Consider the following 19,177-nt stretch of genomic DNA (forward strand, 5'->3'; position numbering starts at 1 on the left):
ATGTCAAGTAGAAAACCACTCTCTGCAAATAAGGACACTGACTTCAGATAACAATGAGCTACTGATTTACTAATTACTCACCTGAACAGAGCATCCATAGAACCTCCTCCTGTGTTAGCACCTTCAAAAGCAACACACTTCCTATGCATCATCTGGTGCAGAGTGCACTTGGCAACTTCCTCCATGGGTGCACCACACCATAGTGGCTCATGGATGTTGTCAGGTGTGTCCTACATAGAGTACAAGGTAGACCAGACAACCAATGCATCCAATAGTTGCAGATCCATCAAGCACTGGCTAAACCAAACCATTAACCAAAGGAATCCATCCATACAAATGTGCACATTATAAACCCTAATTCCCAAGTTGATTGAACCCTAACTCTAACCCTAAATAGTGGCATAGGAAGGAGGAGGAGGCATACAAAGTACTCCATGTCCATCGGTTGCCCCCCATGTTGTATTTGTCGGAGCTCTCATCCCCATCATTCCAAGAAGGCATCCTGACTGGAGACGAGGAAGGAAGGTGGTCGGCGATGATGGCGAGCTCTCGGGAAGGGGAGAACAGAGCGAGGGGGTAGAGATTGTGAGTGGGTGAGCGAGAGTGGGAGTGATGACTAAGCACCTGGTTGGAACGACGCGCTCTAACGGTCGTCATCACACTTGTTGTCTACCTCTGGCCAACATCAGGGCCCCACGTGTCATAACCACGCTTAAAATGTAACGATTCGACAACTATGGTTTTTTGGGACAATCCACCACTTTTGTGGTAGTTTTTTTAAAAATTAAAAAAAAAGATAGTTTATTGCAATGATAGGCTGTAATGTGGTAGTTTTTCGCTATATACTCGATAATTTTGGTCTACACCGTCCTACTATACTTCGATACACGAAGGTTGCCACTCAAACTTCAAAATTTTAGTTTGTGCCGCTAGCGCTTGCGTGGAAATTAGCTACATGCTCTTGCATCGTCTCCACCAATTGTCATTCCGTTGCAGTCCAATTTGCTTGGATTCATCCCCTGTGGGACTCACAACTTCATCACGTCAACCGAAAACTTGATTTAGCCTTCATCCACTATTTTGAAAAAGAACTACATCCACCGTAGGCGTGACGAAGAGACTTGGTTGACCTGCCCGGAGGCCCACTAGCAGTGCTTGATAGTGGCACGTTCCTGGTTTTTGGCACCTTTTCTTCCCTCCATTTCGAGTCATGTCCTCCTGTTGCTCTACCGCCACCACCATGGATGCCTCTGTCCGCCCGGGTCATGATGGCGGCGAACAGTAGCTGCCTGTGGTCATGCTTGGAAGTGTCTTAGGATAAGAAATCCACCATTACATTCTAGTTCCTCTGTACCATAATAATTGTAGTTGGGGGAGAGCTTTGTAGTTGGGGAGAACTAGTATAGTACTCCCCAACTACAATTATTATGGTACGGAGAAATTATTTGTTTTGTGATTTTCTCTTGCAAAACAGACAACGTGATGATGCTCAACTATTTTGTCGCTGGTACCTCCCAATAACTTCATGATGATGTTAAAGGTTCGGCATGGGTATCGCACCCATCGCATGCCTGATGATAGCTAACAGTTAGTGAATTGTTCGACTATCAGTTGTTTGTCAATGCTACTGCAGTATCTCAGATGGATCTTTTTTTTGTGGGGAAGTAACTCGGACGGATCTGATTAAGAAATTTGAGAAGTATCCATGTTATCCTAACAAGCATTGCCTACTCGGGTACTATGAGAACAAATTGGAAAAAATCATTGATGTAGCCGATGAGGATTGTTTGTCCATGATGTTTGGTAAACACATGTCAACTATGTTGATGTTGGTTCATATCGTTAACGGTCTGACCGAGGAAGAGTGCCTCATTAATAATGAGAAAATGTATCCACATGTGGATGCGGCTGGCTATCCAAGTGGTGACGATGAGGACAAGGAAGAAGTTGTGTTAGCTCATGGTGGAGACAAAGAAGATGATAGGTTTATGATCTCCTTTGATAGGTGGGACGGCCATGATATGAATGTCGTGACTAACTATGATTATGTGTAGATTGAATATATGCACTTGCAACTTATGCCTATTGTAGGGGGTTCGAATTTATCACTAAAAGAGTGGCCCAAAAATGCTTAGGGTGCATTGTAGGCAAAGCAAATAATTTAAATGGCGATTGCGTGCATCTGCAATGAAACTTGACCACCCATTTAAGGTATTCCTTGTATATAATGAGTATTTTCATACTTTATCATTGTTCTCCATGTATAAGTTTTTTTGTCCATTCCAGGTCAATCTTAACACACACGCACACACACATGACACACCTGCCCTACTATGCTCCCAATCAAGAGAAGAGAAACCATGCCACTTCCCTCGTTCTATTCTTCTTTAGTCTCCACGAATATAATGACCAAGAGGAAGTTCAAAATGTAGGAATTTCTAGTTGTGGCAACATAATCTTATTTGAACAATGTGATGGACCTAATGTGTCGTGTTTTCTTTCGGTGCACCATGTAGTTCAAATGCTTGAATGATTGTGCTCTGCATTTACCTATAATTATATGAATTTCTAAAAAACAATTAGTCAACTATTGCCAGATTAACGAAATATGCCCAGAGTTAAAAATTAATGGGCCAACTAAGTTGAAACTTTCTCGTATTATCCAATATGTGCATGTAGAATTACTCAGATTATTTAAGAATTTTCAGAGAAACTTGTTTTTTTGTTAGTTTTGTATGCGGGTGCGTAAGTAACTTGAAAGGGCTAAACAAGTGTTTTTTTAACTTCCTATAAGCTTTGTATGAAAATCTTATGCAGCAATATTAGGACAACGTGCCAAGTTAGAATATTCTATGAAAGCATTATTTTCATTATTTATTTATTTTCTTCTAAAATGGTTAGAGAAAATACTAAATATAGATTATTGCATAACAAATGGTCATTTAAATTCACATTTGTCACTATAATTCCTAAAGCAAGGTGGATACAAATTTGTAAGTGAAAATGAGCCCACGTGGTCACTTCAAAAGATTGTGTGGATATTTGCATGTGATGTTATAGGACATAGTCCACTTGGTCGTCAGTAATTATATTTATTATGGGTGTTCCTTTCAGATTTTTAGCATCATATATTGTCCAAATTAGGGATCCTTGTCAATTTTGAGAATTTGTTTACAATATTTAAACACTCTATCATTTTTGTATCCTTAAAAAGGGGAAGATGATGCTAAAATGATTATCAATGTTGATTTTAATTTGCATTTTTCATATAAATGCTAAAGCAATGTGCGTAAAAAGTTTGAAGTGAAAAAGAGCTCAAATAGTCAACAAAATTCGTTTGGGTGGTACAAAGGTAGAGATTTGGGTGAATGTTATGAAACTTCATTGGTGATAGTCCATTTTGTGAACATGTTATTTTTATTTTGTCATTTCTTATCAAATTGTATCACATGGTTGTGTGACTATATTGGGGTACCATGCCAAGTTTAATATATTTTTTGACTTCATCTAGATTTTTATCAAAAAAAAATCTATCATGCAAAAACATCAATGGACCTACCATAGCACAAAGTTAAATATTTCATCCATTTTCAACACATGAACTCAACTTGCACACATAGTTAAATACAAATTTGATTGGTGTGTATACTACAGAAAATCACAGGCACACACGAGTGCGGGAGCACGCACCTGTCCAGCTCTTCCCGGCTAACTGATTGCCCAATGATTCGTATAGTATTTGAGTCCCGCACGAGGGGGCACGGTAAATTTTAAGTTCTAAGCCTTGAAACTTATGATTTTGCATTTGAAAATTATGATTTTCTTGGTTGAAGTGGTTGCTCGTATCTAGCTTCAGAGTTGAAACTTAAAGCAATTTAATTTGTATAAAAGTTGTTGGTTTTGTCAACCACTCGAACTAAGTTTCAAAGGTTGAAACTTGACATAATTCTTTTAAACTCGTCAAAATATATCAAAAATAGACCTTATTTCAAAGCCCTCGTCACAGGAAACACAAATGTGAAAGCATAACTTAATTTGCACTTTTCGCTCAAGAAATATGAAAGAATGAACTCGGAGGCCAAAAGAAAAAAGAAACAACGTATATGAGAGACTCGGTGTTCGTGCACATGTGTGTCATAAATCTTCTCCCGAGTAGGAGGTTAAGAGCATGTATAGTCGGATCCTTCAAATAACCCCTCATACATCCGCGGACACGTCCGGTCAATAACCGGATAGGAGAAAAGGAAAAGAGTGACTCAATCGGACCCCTCATATCATTTCTAGATGTCCGGGCTGTCCATGAACCCTCGTACGCATCTCAAATATGAGGAGGATATGAGGGCTCGCGGACGCGCAGTTTGTCACATAGGACCCAACCCCATCCCGAACCACCTTTATTTTTCCTTTATTCATTTTTTTCTTTTTCTTTCTTCCTCTTCACCAATTATATGTAAGTGATCGAATATATGAGAAATAAAATAAAAAATATCACTGTATCAACGGATAAATAGGAAACACGAACCGGATTTAAGTTCTCACTATAGATGCTCTTAAACATGGAATATGTGGGATCGGTCAAGCATGCGCACGTGTCTCGATCAGCCTGTGTATCTATCTCTCTCAAGATGGACCAAGGGGGAGGGTGTGCATCCACTATAGTCTGTAGATGCATGCATGGGCAATGACTGCGATCGATCTAGTGACAAGTGAGATGTCACCTGCCGCAAATTAATAATTTTTTCGCAAGGTTGGCGTCGATGGATGGCGCACGTACGTGTGCGTCCGTCCTTGCGCCCGCGCGCGCGTGCGTACAGGGATCCCCCGCACGCTCGCTGTCACGGGCTATCGGTCAGAAGCTGCCCTTGATCTTGACACGCTCCAAGAAAGCCGACAAGGGCTTCAACCCTGATGTCCATTAGCTACACTCACTTGACACGGACGTGCTTATCAATCAACCTAGCTAGCTAGCTACCGTTTTGAAGTCTGAACGACTTAATTTGAATACACTACTACTGGTTATTACATGCATCACAGCCATCAATCAACCTAGCTAGCTAGCTACCGTTTTGAAGTCTGAACGACTTAATTTGAATACACTACTACTGGTTATTACATGCATCACAGCCACACAGAAGTGAAATGGCGCACGTAGCTTGATCAGTTTGACACTCGCTGCACGTACGCTGGCTCCTACACAGGCGACAGGCTTCAGGCTCTCGAAGTCTCGATGTAGATATACTTGACAAGACGGGAAATTGTAATTAGAGCTGTGTTACTATATAAGGATTAGCTAGAGTCTACCAATCCCTGTGGAACAATCGCCGTCAGCCACTGACCGGCGAGAAGAGAAGGATCGCTGGTTGGAGGAAGTCCCCGTCCCTCTACCGGCACGTCTGGCTTTGTCGCCAATAAGGCGGACATGAATGCATGCGTGAATGCTCCAACTCAACCCACACCACGCTGCTTTTAGTCGTAAGTAAGTCTATATGCACGTACGCGGCTTTGATTAGATGCAATGCACACTGTAGCAAGTAATGCGAGCAATCATGCATGAGCCTCGCATTGATGATCCAGTCGGGTGTGCGTGATCTAGATCTATCGGCTCGCCGTCTCGATCAGATCCCAAGATTGTTTAACATTTCAAAGCTTTCTAAGTCCAAATTAACGTCCAAACTGTTTCAAAAAAAAAAAAGAGTCCGAATTGACGCTCTAATTCTTGATCAACTAAGGGGTTTGGATCTGCAAGTAATCAGTTCTCGCGGCATGTCTATGTCCTACTCTCCTTCGCCCCAAACTTCTTACGTTTGGAGCATCTACAACCAAAACTTGCATGTAAATACGGCTCCTCAAATGACTACGGACGTGTCTCAATACATTCTATGATCCGGCATCTCAAATCTCATATCTTATATTCATATAAATCCGGCATCTCAAATCTCATATCTTATATACATATAAATCATGGAACTACGTCAATGCATTTATACACATCGTTCGACTACTCCCGCACTACTAACATGTCATCAGACTACAAAAATTTGACATGTTTGGCTATGGTGGACATCACCCACGGCAGCCATTGCCTTTCCCGGAGCCCTTGCTGTCCTTCTTGCCGAAGTACCGGTTGAAAACGCAGTATGGATCAAGCCGGATCTGCTCGTCACCGAAGTTGTCCTCGCCGTCGCTCACTTCATCCACCTCCTTCGATGGCAGTCCGGCTATTTGACAAACCGTCCGATTCTGCTCGCTGGTGAGGGCGCGCGTGCTCCTCCGCTGTCATTTCTTCAAAATGTGGGCGCGGATGGCTTCCTCCTCTGCGGACGTCCGCACCGCCACATCAGCCGCCTCCGTCTCCATCATTTCCTCTGCGAGATAGGCCTTAGTGACCCTTATCCACTCCTTCCCACAGCAGGCAGCCCGTTCCCGGTGGGACTTGAAGTCCGTCGGACCGGTCGCTGGGTCCGCCCGCCATGACCTCAATGATCCCGCCGTAGAGGAACCAAGCGCCCGTTGAGCGGACGCTATGGAGTCGCGACAGACAGATCCTGCCGTCGGTCGGTCACTCTCCTTGTGGGAGCGGCGAAGTGCAATGTGAACCGACATTGCCTCCTCCAATCCGTAGGGGACGACCCACAGTCGATGGATCTGGACTGGTTGGAGCCGGATCCGCCGCCCACCATGCCGAAGAAGGTCGTTGATTGCTGGAGGTGAGGTAGGGTGACAGATGGAAATGGAGGGGAGTGGAGTGAAGTGGCTAGGATTTGGTCCGACGAACGGATGAGGATGAATATATGTGCGGTCAGCGCGAGCTAGGCGGGCGTTTCCGTGCTCCCTCATATCCGCCTCATATTTGGGTTGGATGTGAAGGGTGTCGGTTAGTCCGAGCATTTGAGGCCCATTTGAGGGGGGCGGCTGGGTCGAAATTTTATGACCGGCCAGCTTACTTAGGCGTTTGAGGGAGGTATGAAGGGTTTGGCTGTAGATGCTTTTATATGTTCTCTCGTACCCCCCGCCACACACACACACACACAAAAATTGCAAAGATTTTCTTAAGTCCAAATTAATGTTCTACCTTCAACTCCGTGCACTTCTATGTTCTCTCGCCCCCCCTCTCCCCCAAAAACACAAACCACTACGAGTCTACCATTACCAACACACACACACACACACACAAAATGTTGTCTTAAGTTCAATCCGATTTATTGGCCAATCAATATCGATAGCTTCATCATGAAATATCTATTTATAGTACTTCATGTTCCTAACAAGGAGTATATTGTGTTTGATATAGTGTGTATTGATTTCTTTTCTATGCATGGAGGGAAGATTGTATAATGGCCATGTAAGTTTTACAATAATCTCTCCCTCCTATCCCAAATCAACACACTGCTGGTCCTACCAAACCCCTAGCCATGCCCCTCTCCTCCAATTGTTGGGGAACGTCGCATAGGAAACAAAAAATATCCTACGCACACGCAAGACCTATCATGGTGATGAGCATCTACGAGAGGGGAGACCGGATCCACATACCCTTGTAGATCGCTAAGCGGGAAGCTTTAAGAAACGTGATTGATGTAGTCGAACGTCTTCGGGATCCGAATCGCAAGAGTCTCATGAACTCCGTCCCGATCTAGTACCGAACGGAAGACACCTCCGCGTTCAGCACACTGATACGTCTCCAACGTATCTATAATTTTTGATTGTTTCATGCTATTATATTATATGTTTTGGATGTTTTATATGCATTTATATGTTGTTTTATATTATTTTTGAGACTAACCTATTAATCTAGAGCTTAGTGCCAGTTTCTGTTTTTTCCATGTTTTTGAATATTGCAGATAAGGTATATTAAACGGAGTCCACACAGAATAAAATCTCCGGAAAGATTTTTCTTGAACCAGAAGACATGCAACAGACTTGGAGTAGGGGGCAAGACAGTTGTCGGGAGTCCACAAGCCTGCAGGGCGCGCCCTGGGGGGTGGCCGCGCCCCCTGGCTTGTGGCCCCCTGTAGGTCTCCTAATCCTAATTCTTGTCCTATAAATTTCCAAATATTCCATTATCGCCAAAAATAGCAATGAAAATACTTTTACGCCGCCGGGAGCCTCTGTTCCAAAGTGATCCAATCTGGGAGCTTTTTCGGTAATCATCCGGAGAGGAAATTGATCACGGAGGGCATCTACATCAACTCCATTGCCCGTCCAATGATGTGTGAGTAGTTCACCACAGACCTATGGGTCCATAACTAGTAGCTATATGGCTTCTTCTCTCTCTTTGATCTTCAATACCATGTTCTTCATGATCTTCTTGGAGATCTATCCAATGTAATACTCTTTTGCGGTGTGTTTGTCGAGATCCGATGAATTATGAGTTTATGTTCAGATTATCCATGAATATTATTTGAGTCTCTTCTGAATTCTTATATGCATGATTTCATATCTTTGAAAGTCTTTTCGAATTATTTGTTTGGTTTGGCCAACTAGATCGGTAATTCTTGCAATGGGAGAAGTGCTTAGTTTTGGGTTCAATCTTGTGGTGTCCTCACCCAGTGACAGTAGGGGTAGGGAGGCACGTATTGTATTGTTGCCATCAAGGGTAAAAAGATAGGGTTTTCATCATATTAGTTGAGTTTATCCTTCTACATCATGTGATCTTACTTAATGTGTTACTATATTCTTCATGAACTTAATACTCAAGATGGAGGGAGGCGTCGGTAGATGTGTGGAGTAATAGTAGTAGATGTAGAATCGTTTCTGTCTACTTGATACGGACGTGATGCCTATATGCATAATCATTGCCTTGGATATCTTCATAATTATTCACTTTTCTATCAATTTGCTCGACAGTAATTTGTTCACCCACTGTATTATTTTCCTTTATGAGAGAAGCCTCTAGTGAAACCTATGGCCCCTGGGTCTATTTTCCATATCATATTTTTAGATCTATAAAACAAAAGTACTTTGCTGCAATTTATTTACTTTAGTTTTACTTTCAGATATATCAATGTTTTATATCTATCACTATGAGATCTCATCCTTGCAAATAACTCTGAAGGGATTGACAACCCCTTTATAGCGTTGGGTGCAAGTGTTTGATTATTTGTGTAGGTACTACTATTGGAGTCTCGCTTGTTCCTCCTACTGGATTGATACCTTGGTTCTCAACATACTAAGGGAAATACGTATCTACTTCGCTGCATCACCCTTTCCTCTTCAAGGGAAAACCAACACAAGCTCAAGAGGTAGCAAGAAGGATTTCTGGCGCCGTTTCCGGGGAGGATACATAGCACCCATCACAAACTCATCTCTTGCATTTACTTTATTTGCCATTTGCCTCTTGTATTCCTCTCCCCCACTTCACCAATTTACCATTTTATTTGCCTTTTTCTCGCCGGATCCCTTTTTGTTCGCTTGTGTTTCCATGGGCCTTCTATTTGCTTGCATCTTTGCTTGCTAAAAATCTATTGATATGGATCCTCATCCACTTGCTAATCTTTTCAAAAGGCCAAATTATGATGAACCAATTTCTAGTGAGTTGAGTGCACTTGATTATCTCTATGAAGCTTTGTTTGAAAATCATGAATCTAATTTTTTTGATAAAGTGTTGAAAGATGAAATTTATAAAGTGATTGATGATAGCTCCTTGATTAAAAAGCATGATTGCAATTATTTTACTATAAATTCTATTAATGTCATTTGTGCTAATAATATGCAAAATCCCAAGCTTGGGATGCTATTTTTGTTGGAAATATGCCCTAGAGACAATAATAAATTAGTTATTATTATATTTCCTTGTTCATAATAATCGTTTATTATCCATGCTAGAATTGTATTGACCGGAAACTCAAATACATGTGTGGATACATAGACAACACACTGTCCCTAGTGAGCCTCTAGTTGACTAGCTCGTTGATCGAGGATGGTCAAGGTTTCCTGGCCATAGGCAAGTGTTGTCACTTGATAACAAGATCACATCATTAGGAGAATGATGTGATGGACAAGACCCAAACTATAAACATAGCATATGGTCGTGTCAGTTTATTGCTACTGTTTTCTGCATCTCAATGTATCTGTTCCTATGACCATGAGATCATGCAACTCCCGGACACTGGAGGAATACCTTGTGTGTATCAAACTTCGCAACGTAACTCGGTGACTATAAAGGTGCTCTACAGGTATCTCCGAAGGTGTCTGTTGGGTTGGCATGGATCAAGACTAGGATTTGTCACTCCGTGTGACGGAGAGGTATCTCGGGGCCCACTCGATAATACAACATCACAACAAGCCTTGCAAGCAGTGTGACTAATGAGTTAGCTACGGGATCTTGTATTATGTAACGAGTAAAGAGACTTACCAGTAACGAGAATGAACTAGGTATGAAGATACCGACCATCGAATCTCGGGTAGGTAACATACCGAAGGACAAAGGGAACATCATACGGGGTTAACTGAAACCTTGACATAGAGGTTCAACCGATAAGATCTTCGTAGAATATGTAGGATCGAGTATGGGCATCCAAGTCCCGCTATTGGATATTGATCGAAGAGGGTCTCAGGTCATGTCTGCATAGTTCTCGAACCCGCAGGGTCTGCACACTTAAGGTTTGGTGACGTTTCAGTATAGTTGAGCTATAGGTGATGGTAACCGAAAGTTGCTCCGAGTCCCGGATGAGGTCCAGGACGTCACGAGGAGCTCCGGAATGGTGCGGAGGTAAAGGTTTGGATATAGGAAGTCCTGTTTTGGTCACCGGAAAAGTTTTGGGCTCATGGGTAGTGTACCGGGAGTGCCGGGAGGGGTGGCGGGGACCATCGGAAGGGGTGTAACGCCCCAAGGGGTCTCATGGGCTATGGGAAGAGATAAACCAGCCCCTAGTGGGCTGGAATAAGTTCCCACTAAGGCCCATAAGGTTTGAGAAGGAAAAAATACAAGGTGGTAAGAGTTTCCAAGTAGGAAGGTGGAATCCTACTCCAAGTAGGATTGGAGTAGGACTCCTCCACCTCCAATTTCGGGCAAACCTTGATGTTTTAAGGCTGCCTCCTCCCCTCCCTCCCTCCTATACATACTAGGGGTATTGAGGGTTTTTGAGACACAACTTTGCCATGTGCTGCTCGACCCTATACCACGCTGTTTTTCCTCTAGATCGTATTTCTGCGGGGCTTAGGCGAAGCCCTGCCGGAGTAGATAATCACCACCGCCGGCGCGCCGTCACACTGCCGAGAACTATTCTACCTCTCCGCCCCCTCTTGCTAGATCAAGAAGGTGGAGATCGTCATCGAGCTGTACGTGTGCTGAACGCGGAGGTGCCGTCCGTTCGGCACTAGATCGGGAAGGATCGTGATGAAGTTCGCGGGACGGATCGTGATGAAGTTCGTGGGACGGACCGTGATGAAGTTGGCGGGATGGATCGTGATGAGATAGTACGACTATAGCGATCTGAATCGCGGAAACGTTACACTACATCAACCGCGTTATATACGCTTCTGCTTAGCGATCTACAAGGGTATGTGGATCTAATCTCCTCTCGTAGATGAACATCACCATGATAGGTCTTCGTGTGCATAGGATTTTTTTCCCCTGCAATGTTCCCCAACAGTGGCATCATGAGCTAGGTTCATGCGTAGATGTTACCTCGAGTAGAACACAAAGGGTTTTGTGGACGGTGATGTTCGATTTGCTGCCCTCCTTAGTCTTTTCTCGATTCGACAGTATTGTTGGATTGAAGCGACCCGAACCGACATTATTCGTACGCTTACGAAAGACTGGTTTCATCGATTGACATGCAACTTTGTTGCATAAAGATGACTGGCGGGTGTCAGTTTTTCACCTTTAGTTGAATTGGTTTTGACCGAGGCGGTCCTTGGAGAGGTTAAATAGCAATTTGCACATCTCTGTTGTGGTTTTTGCGTAAGTAAGATGCGATCTACTAGATACCCTTAGCAGCCACGTAAAACATGCAACAAGAAATTAGAGGACGTCTAACTTGTTTTTGCAGGGTATGCTTGTGATATGATATGGCCAATGACGTGATATGATATATTGGATGTATGAGATGAGCATGTTGTAATAGTTAATATCGAATTGCACGTCGATGGTACGGCAACCGGCAGGAGCCATAGGGTTGTCTTTAAAGTAACGTTTGTGTTTGCAGATGCGTTTACTATATTTCTAGGACGTAGCTTTAGTAGTGATAGAATAAGTAGCACGACAACCCCGATGGTGACACGCTGATGGAGATCATGGTGTGGCGCCGGTGACAAGAAGATCGTGTCGGTGCTTTGGTGATGGAGATCAAGAAGCACATGATGATGGCCATATCATGTCACTTATGAATTGCATGTGATGCTAATCCTTTTATGCACCTTGTTAGAGCATATATCTCCATATGTGGTTTTGGTAATTGATGAAAATTCCTATGGACTAATGGTTGCCTTAAGTTATATTTATAGGATTTGTCCATAGGCACTTCTTGAAGTCCATCTGTTGGGTTCAAGGAGTTTATATGATGACCAAGATGGTATTCAAGGTATTATCCATAGAATGGTCATAGAGACACTAGGTTGATCAAGATCTCAGACAAAGAGTAAATCAAGATGATCAACACACAAAGCATATAAGATGTACCGAGAGGGCTCAAGTGATCCCATGGTATGGTAAGCATTGTCCATTACGTGTTTGTGTACTAACCCATGATCTTTGTGAGAGTCCTATGTGGGGGTTAGGTGTGCTTCCATGGGCTTGCATCAAAAGGAAGATCTCATACAACCCATGAAGGATGACGTCAAGTGGTGATCGTCATCAAGATTGTGGTGTGCAAGTTCAAGTGGATCAACATGAATATATCATTGAAACTATTGTTAATGATCATGTGTTGATAAGGACAAGCTCATGTGCTAACAAGGACAAGATCAAGATAAGCATTCCTGAGCACTACATGCTTGATTCTTGTGGATGTTCACATGGTGTACAAATGAAGATGAATACATAAGCTAGGCTTTCCACATTGTGTATGGGAGAGATACTTGAAGACTTCATCATGTCTTGCTTTCAACTTGAGCCAAGAAGGAACAACAACATCAAGCTCAAGTGAAAGGGCTAACTCAAAGGTATCAGTTCCTTTGACGTTAGTGGTGCGGAGTGATGATCAGCGAATAAAAGTATACACTCAAGAATGGATCATCAGTACCCTTTTATGATTCTTGAGTCTTTAGGGATCCCGCACTATTAAGAGGGGATCACGGGTTTTGCGATGAACTTGCTCAAACTACATCTCTACTTTTCTGCTCATACCACATCTCCACTGCTCTGCTGTTATCTGAAAACAGAACCAATGCCTCGGACATTTGGCTTCCTCTGGACGTCTGAGGGACGGACGCCCGACCACTTTGGAAATCCGGAACCTTATACCAGAGAAATTTGAGTCAAATAACTCGGACTTCCGGCCTCCTCCTGACGTCCGAGGGCCAGACGTCTGGCTCTCTCCGGACGTCCGAGGGCCGGACGTCCGGTCCCTGTTCGACTACACAGTGGTTCCTGATATATATACATCCCTCGGACGACCGACCCCTGTCGGACGTACGACCCCTTGTGGGAGTCCGGACATCTGAGAACTGCCGGATGTCCGACCACTATCAGACTTAAGTGACCCCAACGGTCACTTTCCCTTCTCCACTATAAATACCCCCCTCCCACTTCGTGAGAGGGTGCCCAACACAGCCATATCCTCATAAGAACACATTTCTACCTCACACACATTTGCTCACACCAAATCTTAGATCCCAAGAGCATTTGTGAGCCCCTTTGAGAGTTGTTCCAATCAAAAGATAGATCGTCTCCCTCTCCTCCTCTCAACCCAAGCTATTTGAGATTTGAGCAAGTTTTGAACATTCCCAGTGATCTTGTTACTCTTGGAGGTTGGAGACTCCTAGGCGGTAGGAGTTCTTCGGAGAGGAATCAATCCGTGTGATTTCCCCCGGAAAAGTTTGTGAGGGTTTGGAAGCCACCTCAGAGGCTTACCACTAGTGGTTGAGAAACGCCTTCGTGGTGTTATCTCAAAGGGAGAATAGGGTGAGCCTTCGTGGCGTTGGTGTGCCTTTGTGGTAACATCCACCTCTCTAACGGTGACTAGCTTCCCTCCAAGGAACTGAACATCGGGATACATCTTTGTCTCAGTGACCTTGGTTATCCTTAACCCTAACTCCTTACTTGTGGTTTACTTGTGTTACTTGAGCATACATACATTGCATATTGTTTGTGCTCATTATATTGTGTTGGCTATTTCTTTGTACAAGATTAATAATTCAAGCATACCCTCTATATCCACACGTTCACACTTGCAGCTTTTGATATATCGTGTGCTATAGTGTGATCTAGTATCTTGTGTCGTTCACCTACTTGTCGTGTGATATAGCTCAAGTAAGTTTGTGTAATTTACTTGTGATTGTTAGTAACCGTGTTGTGTCCATCTTGGTAGATCGTGTTGTTGGTGCACGTTGCGGTGCCTATTGCATTTAGGATTTGTGCTTGAAAAGTATCCTTTTAGTTTATTTCTGCATTAGGTTTAAGCCAAATCCGAAGAAGTTTTTAAATAGCCTATTCACCCCCCTCTAGGCGTCATCGTGGTCCTTTCAATTGGTATCAGAGCAAGGTCTCTCTTTACATAGGTTTCACGACCTAGAGAGTATCGATGTCGACTATTGGATTAGTGCACAATGACACCTTTGACTTTGATGGCACAAATTATACCCTATGGAGAATTCGTATGCTTCGTCACTTTCGGGCCATGGGCCCAAATACTTTACGAATCGTTCTTGTAGGGATTGCCGACAAAAAGGATGATGCATCTTCATCTACTAATGAAATGTATCTTGATTGTGAGGCTTTTCTTGCCATTCATCGAACCATAAGTCCTGAAGTGTTTAAGTCTATCTCAACTTGCAAGTCAGCTCATGAAGTTTGGACTAAACTTGAAGATATATATGGTGGGTCCAATCTTGATGAAGACGATATTATGATGAAGGAGTTGGTGCATGAGCTCTTCACTCTTTTCGATCATAAAGAGTCCACCACTACTTCCATATCCGATTGCTTGCACACCTCAGCATCTTCAATCTCACAAGGTAATGACATGGTGAGTGAAGAAATATATGTTGATGAAAATGTCATAGCCTCTATGGACACGAGCATATCTAGCACCACACATAGTGTAAATTATTGTGCCGATAGGCATGCATTTCACCTAAAGATCCCTCGACAAATGTCTGTGGTGATATGCCTGCTTTCCCGTGTCCTCTTGATCAAAATATCTTGTTTCTCCCTAGTTTCTCTATGACTAATCATTTAGGGGAAATCAAGAAATATGAAGTACTTTTGACTAATGAAGAATCTGATTCACCAAAAGAATCATCATCAACTCCTCCAATTCACATGTGCCTCATGGCAAGAGGTAATAATGAGGTATCATCTTCCCTGTGCAATAACGATGATATTTGCGATGAGGATGATGATGATGAATTGACTGAAAATATCTATGTGATCAGTAAAATTCTTCATAAAGCTAAAAAAACGCTCTTCAAAGATTCCAAGATGTTCTTGCTTACTTTGAAAATTGTAATGACTCACTTAATCATGAACAAGCTAAAAGTGAACAACTTGAACATGAACTTGAGAAGAGTCATCAAGCATGTAGAGACTTAAGATCTTCAAAAGGAGAGATTGAAGTTGCTCATGATAAACTTAAAAAGGATTTTGAGGTCCTTCTCCTTGAATGCAATAATGTCAAGGGAGAGCTCATCAAAACCTCTAAGATCTATGAGGAGCTTCAATCTACTCATGAGAAGTCTCTATTTGCTACTTACTCCTCTCATATTGTTGATGATACTTGTACATCTAACTCTACCTCATTTGAAGTATCAACATTGAAGGAGAATATTGAGCTACGTGCTCAACTTGATTTACTAACTAGCAATTATGGGAAGTTGGAAGAAAACCATGTAATGCCACTACAAGAAATATGCTCATACATGATGTTTTTTAAGACGTCGTTGATGAATTCGTCATAAATCTATGACGATTTCATCCGACATTGTCGTAAACCGTTTGAGGGGATCAAATCTACATATAAATTACGACGATGTGAGTCAAAAACGTCGTAACCGCATAAGATGAGATCGTCATAACTTTTACGATGATTATAAAATGTCGTAACATGTTCTAACTATGTTGACATGTCACTCGTGGGTCTATTCTATGTCACGCGCCAAACCCGCCTAGTTTGTGAAGCAACCTACTATTCTGTCATTCCAAAAATTCTCGAAAAATTCTCATAAATACTTTGGATCATATATTCCTCAAATATGTGAAAACCCTTCCTTCCATAGGTCAAAAATAATTCAGCAATATTCATTTTCCTTATAAGTGAAAAAACTAAAAAAAACTCAATTCTGATTGGTGAGATCATTTGTACAAACTTTGCCATGAATTTGGACATCACATTGACTATTTGCCTTATAAGTGAAAAAAACTAAAAAAAACTCAATTCTGATTGGTGGGATCACTTGTGCCTTGGATCGGTGACATGGCAAACATCAGTCTATCCATCCTTCCATCCACTTCTGATCCAACCCACCACACAACACCGCACCAAACCCCTCTCTTTCTCTCTGAACCCTAGCCTCGCTCCTTCCTTACCGCCGCCACCACTCCTGTGCATGATCCCCCTTCTCCCCCCGCGAGCCCTTTCTTTGTACCCCTCCCGCGAATCCTCTGCCGCCGTCATCTGTGCCGCTCGATTCCGGTGAGTTGACGCGGCTCTTGCCTGTGCGCAGCACACCTTCGGGGTCCCCTCGCGCCACTCTCTCCTCCCCTCCCGTCAGATCCATCTCTCGCGCCCGCAACCCTCACCCGTGGTGGACCTCGTTGCCAGGTCGCTGGATCTGATGGATCCGCATCTCGCCGTCGATATCGCTGGTCCAGTCAACCCCGGCCTTCCCCAATGGATCCGCATCTCGCTGTCGATATCCACCAGCGAGCAATCTCCTCAGCCGCCACCGCCGCAGCAGAAGCAGAAGAAGTAGCACCGGCCGTCCGGGATGGGCAACGAGCGGATGAAGGCGGAGGCCATCGGCGCCTCGCCGCCGGCGGCCATCGCGATGATCAGCATCCTCGTGCAGGTAACCCATCCTTACTACCAACGATGTAGATCCTGAAGGGATTCACACCCCTTGTTTCCATTCCGCGTCCGCCCTTTCGATTGGTTGACCGGTGATTCACTCGGCTCGGTTTCTTGTGGGTTTCGCGTGGATCTGCATGCAGGAGCGCCTCCTCGGGTTCGCCCTAGGCTCCATCACCGCGGTCCAAGCTCACCGCGGCCACCGCCACCGCCAAGAAAGCTACTACGGCCGATCGGGGCAAGGGCAAGGCGGCCAAGAAGGTCTTCTCCCTCACCGGCCAGAAGTTCAAAAAACCAGAGGAGGTACTACTCTACTGTACTCTAGTCTAATTCATCCGTCTCAAATTCATCTAATTCCCAAACTTTTGCAATCAATTTGGCTGCCAGACAGAGCCCCTCAGGATCTTCTACGAATCGCTCTCCAAGCAGATCCCATCCAGCGAGATGGCCCAATTCTGGTACCCACCCCACCTCTGCTCTGCTCCGCTCTGCCAATTACTATTAGGCACTTGTCTGATCGATCAATGGATCGATTGAGAAATCTCTGAATGTCAGTCAAATCCTAGCTAGCTCCTAGTATGTACAAGCTGCAAGCCAATATGAACAGGAACATCTGAATCACTTCTAGCTAGCTAATTACTTGAGCATTCAGAAACAACTTCACTCTGAAACTCTGAATCACACTTCTCCCTGACAGACAAACACACACTTACTTCACCAAAATGTATGTTGTTCCAAACTTACTCTAAAACTGCTGCCAAGTACTGCTACTACTACTAGTTTTCGATCAACCTCATTTAGGCCTGACGGATGGGGTTACAGAATCAACTGGTTTACTACAGCAATATGTTCAATGGTGAAGGCAGAAATAATTTGTAGGTGTGGCAGAATTTATTCTTCTGCGCTTAATGGTTTTGAATTTCCAAGATTTTTATAATCATGGTCGCTAGTTTTTTGAGCAAAGAAAATTGAGCACAATGGTCATCCCTAGTTGGTCGGCTGTATTGCACATACTACTACTGCTATCGATTCGTAGCTGTATTGCACATACTACTACTAATATCGATTGATCGATTACACGTTCCTTTGGTTCTTTGTTAGCGCTACTAGTACTACTCCTACCATTCAACTTGGGCAACCCCGGTGAGTTCACCATGCTGGAACTGGCCAAGGTTGTACAGGACACCATCGACCATGATGGTGAGTTCAATAACACTATTATGATGATGGTGTGCTGAGCAGAGGATGTGAAACATTTAGACCACTGAGACCTTTTTTGGTCTTTGATGTATCTAAAATCGAACTTTTTAAAACTGATGCTAGGCGTGCCATCACTATATATATTGTTGTAGAGATGCTTGAGGTGGTTCTGTTATTGTGGTACACAATGGAATTTGTCAGCTAAGCATATGATGTTACTAGGAGATGCTACTGAGATGTCACCCATCGTTGAAGTATCTTAAATTGAACTTTTTAAAACTGATGCTTGGTTTAGCTAGTGCTTGTAGCTTAGAGTGAGTATTGCTTATCTGCTTGTCAGACGAAATCCACAACACACTGAATTTAGCAGTGAGTATTGCTTATTGCTTATCTATTTGTCTTCTTAAAAAGAATGGCATGTTGATTGAGGCCAAACATTGATGGGAATGCCTTAGCTTTTTCTTTTTCTGCTGGAAACCTTTTTTCTGCTTCAGATTTCTTGACTGGTCAGCCTCGCATCTTACCTTATTAACTATAGCAACATGTTTTACTCTTACTTTAATTGAAGTATTCTGCAGTATGCAAATCAATTCTTTAAATGTTGCATTATTGGCAACATGGAGACAAACCTTAAACTTATATCGGTTAAACTTGGTCACTTGGACGGCAGACTGAGCCACCAGCCTACCACATGTCCATATATATACAAGTTTAATTTGTTTTATTTTACTGTCAGTGTGAACCGCATCATTGGTTGTTGGGTACTGAACTCTGGTGGCATATCCTTCCATGTAATTTTTTAAAGGCGATGG

The 19,177-nt window shown here is 43.1% G+C and overlaps 2 pseudogenes; both read left to right on the plus strand.

Moving 5' to 3' along the window:
- Nucleotides 1-18,401: 18,401 nt before the first annotated feature.
- On the plus strand, nt 18,402-18,488 carry LOC123400496 (annotated as a pseudogene).
- An 80-nt stretch (nt 18,489-18,568) lies between these two features.
- LOC123400490 lies at nt 18,569-18,654 on the plus strand (annotated as a pseudogene).
- Nucleotides 18,655-19,177: the final 523 nt, after the last annotated feature.

Source organism: Hordeum vulgare, chromosome 5H, assembly GCF_904849725.1.
Source record: "Hordeum vulgare subsp. vulgare chromosome 5H, MorexV3_pseudomolecules_assembly, whole genome shotgun sequence".
NCBI lineage: Eukaryota > Viridiplantae > Streptophyta > Magnoliopsida > Poales > Poaceae > Hordeum > Hordeum vulgare.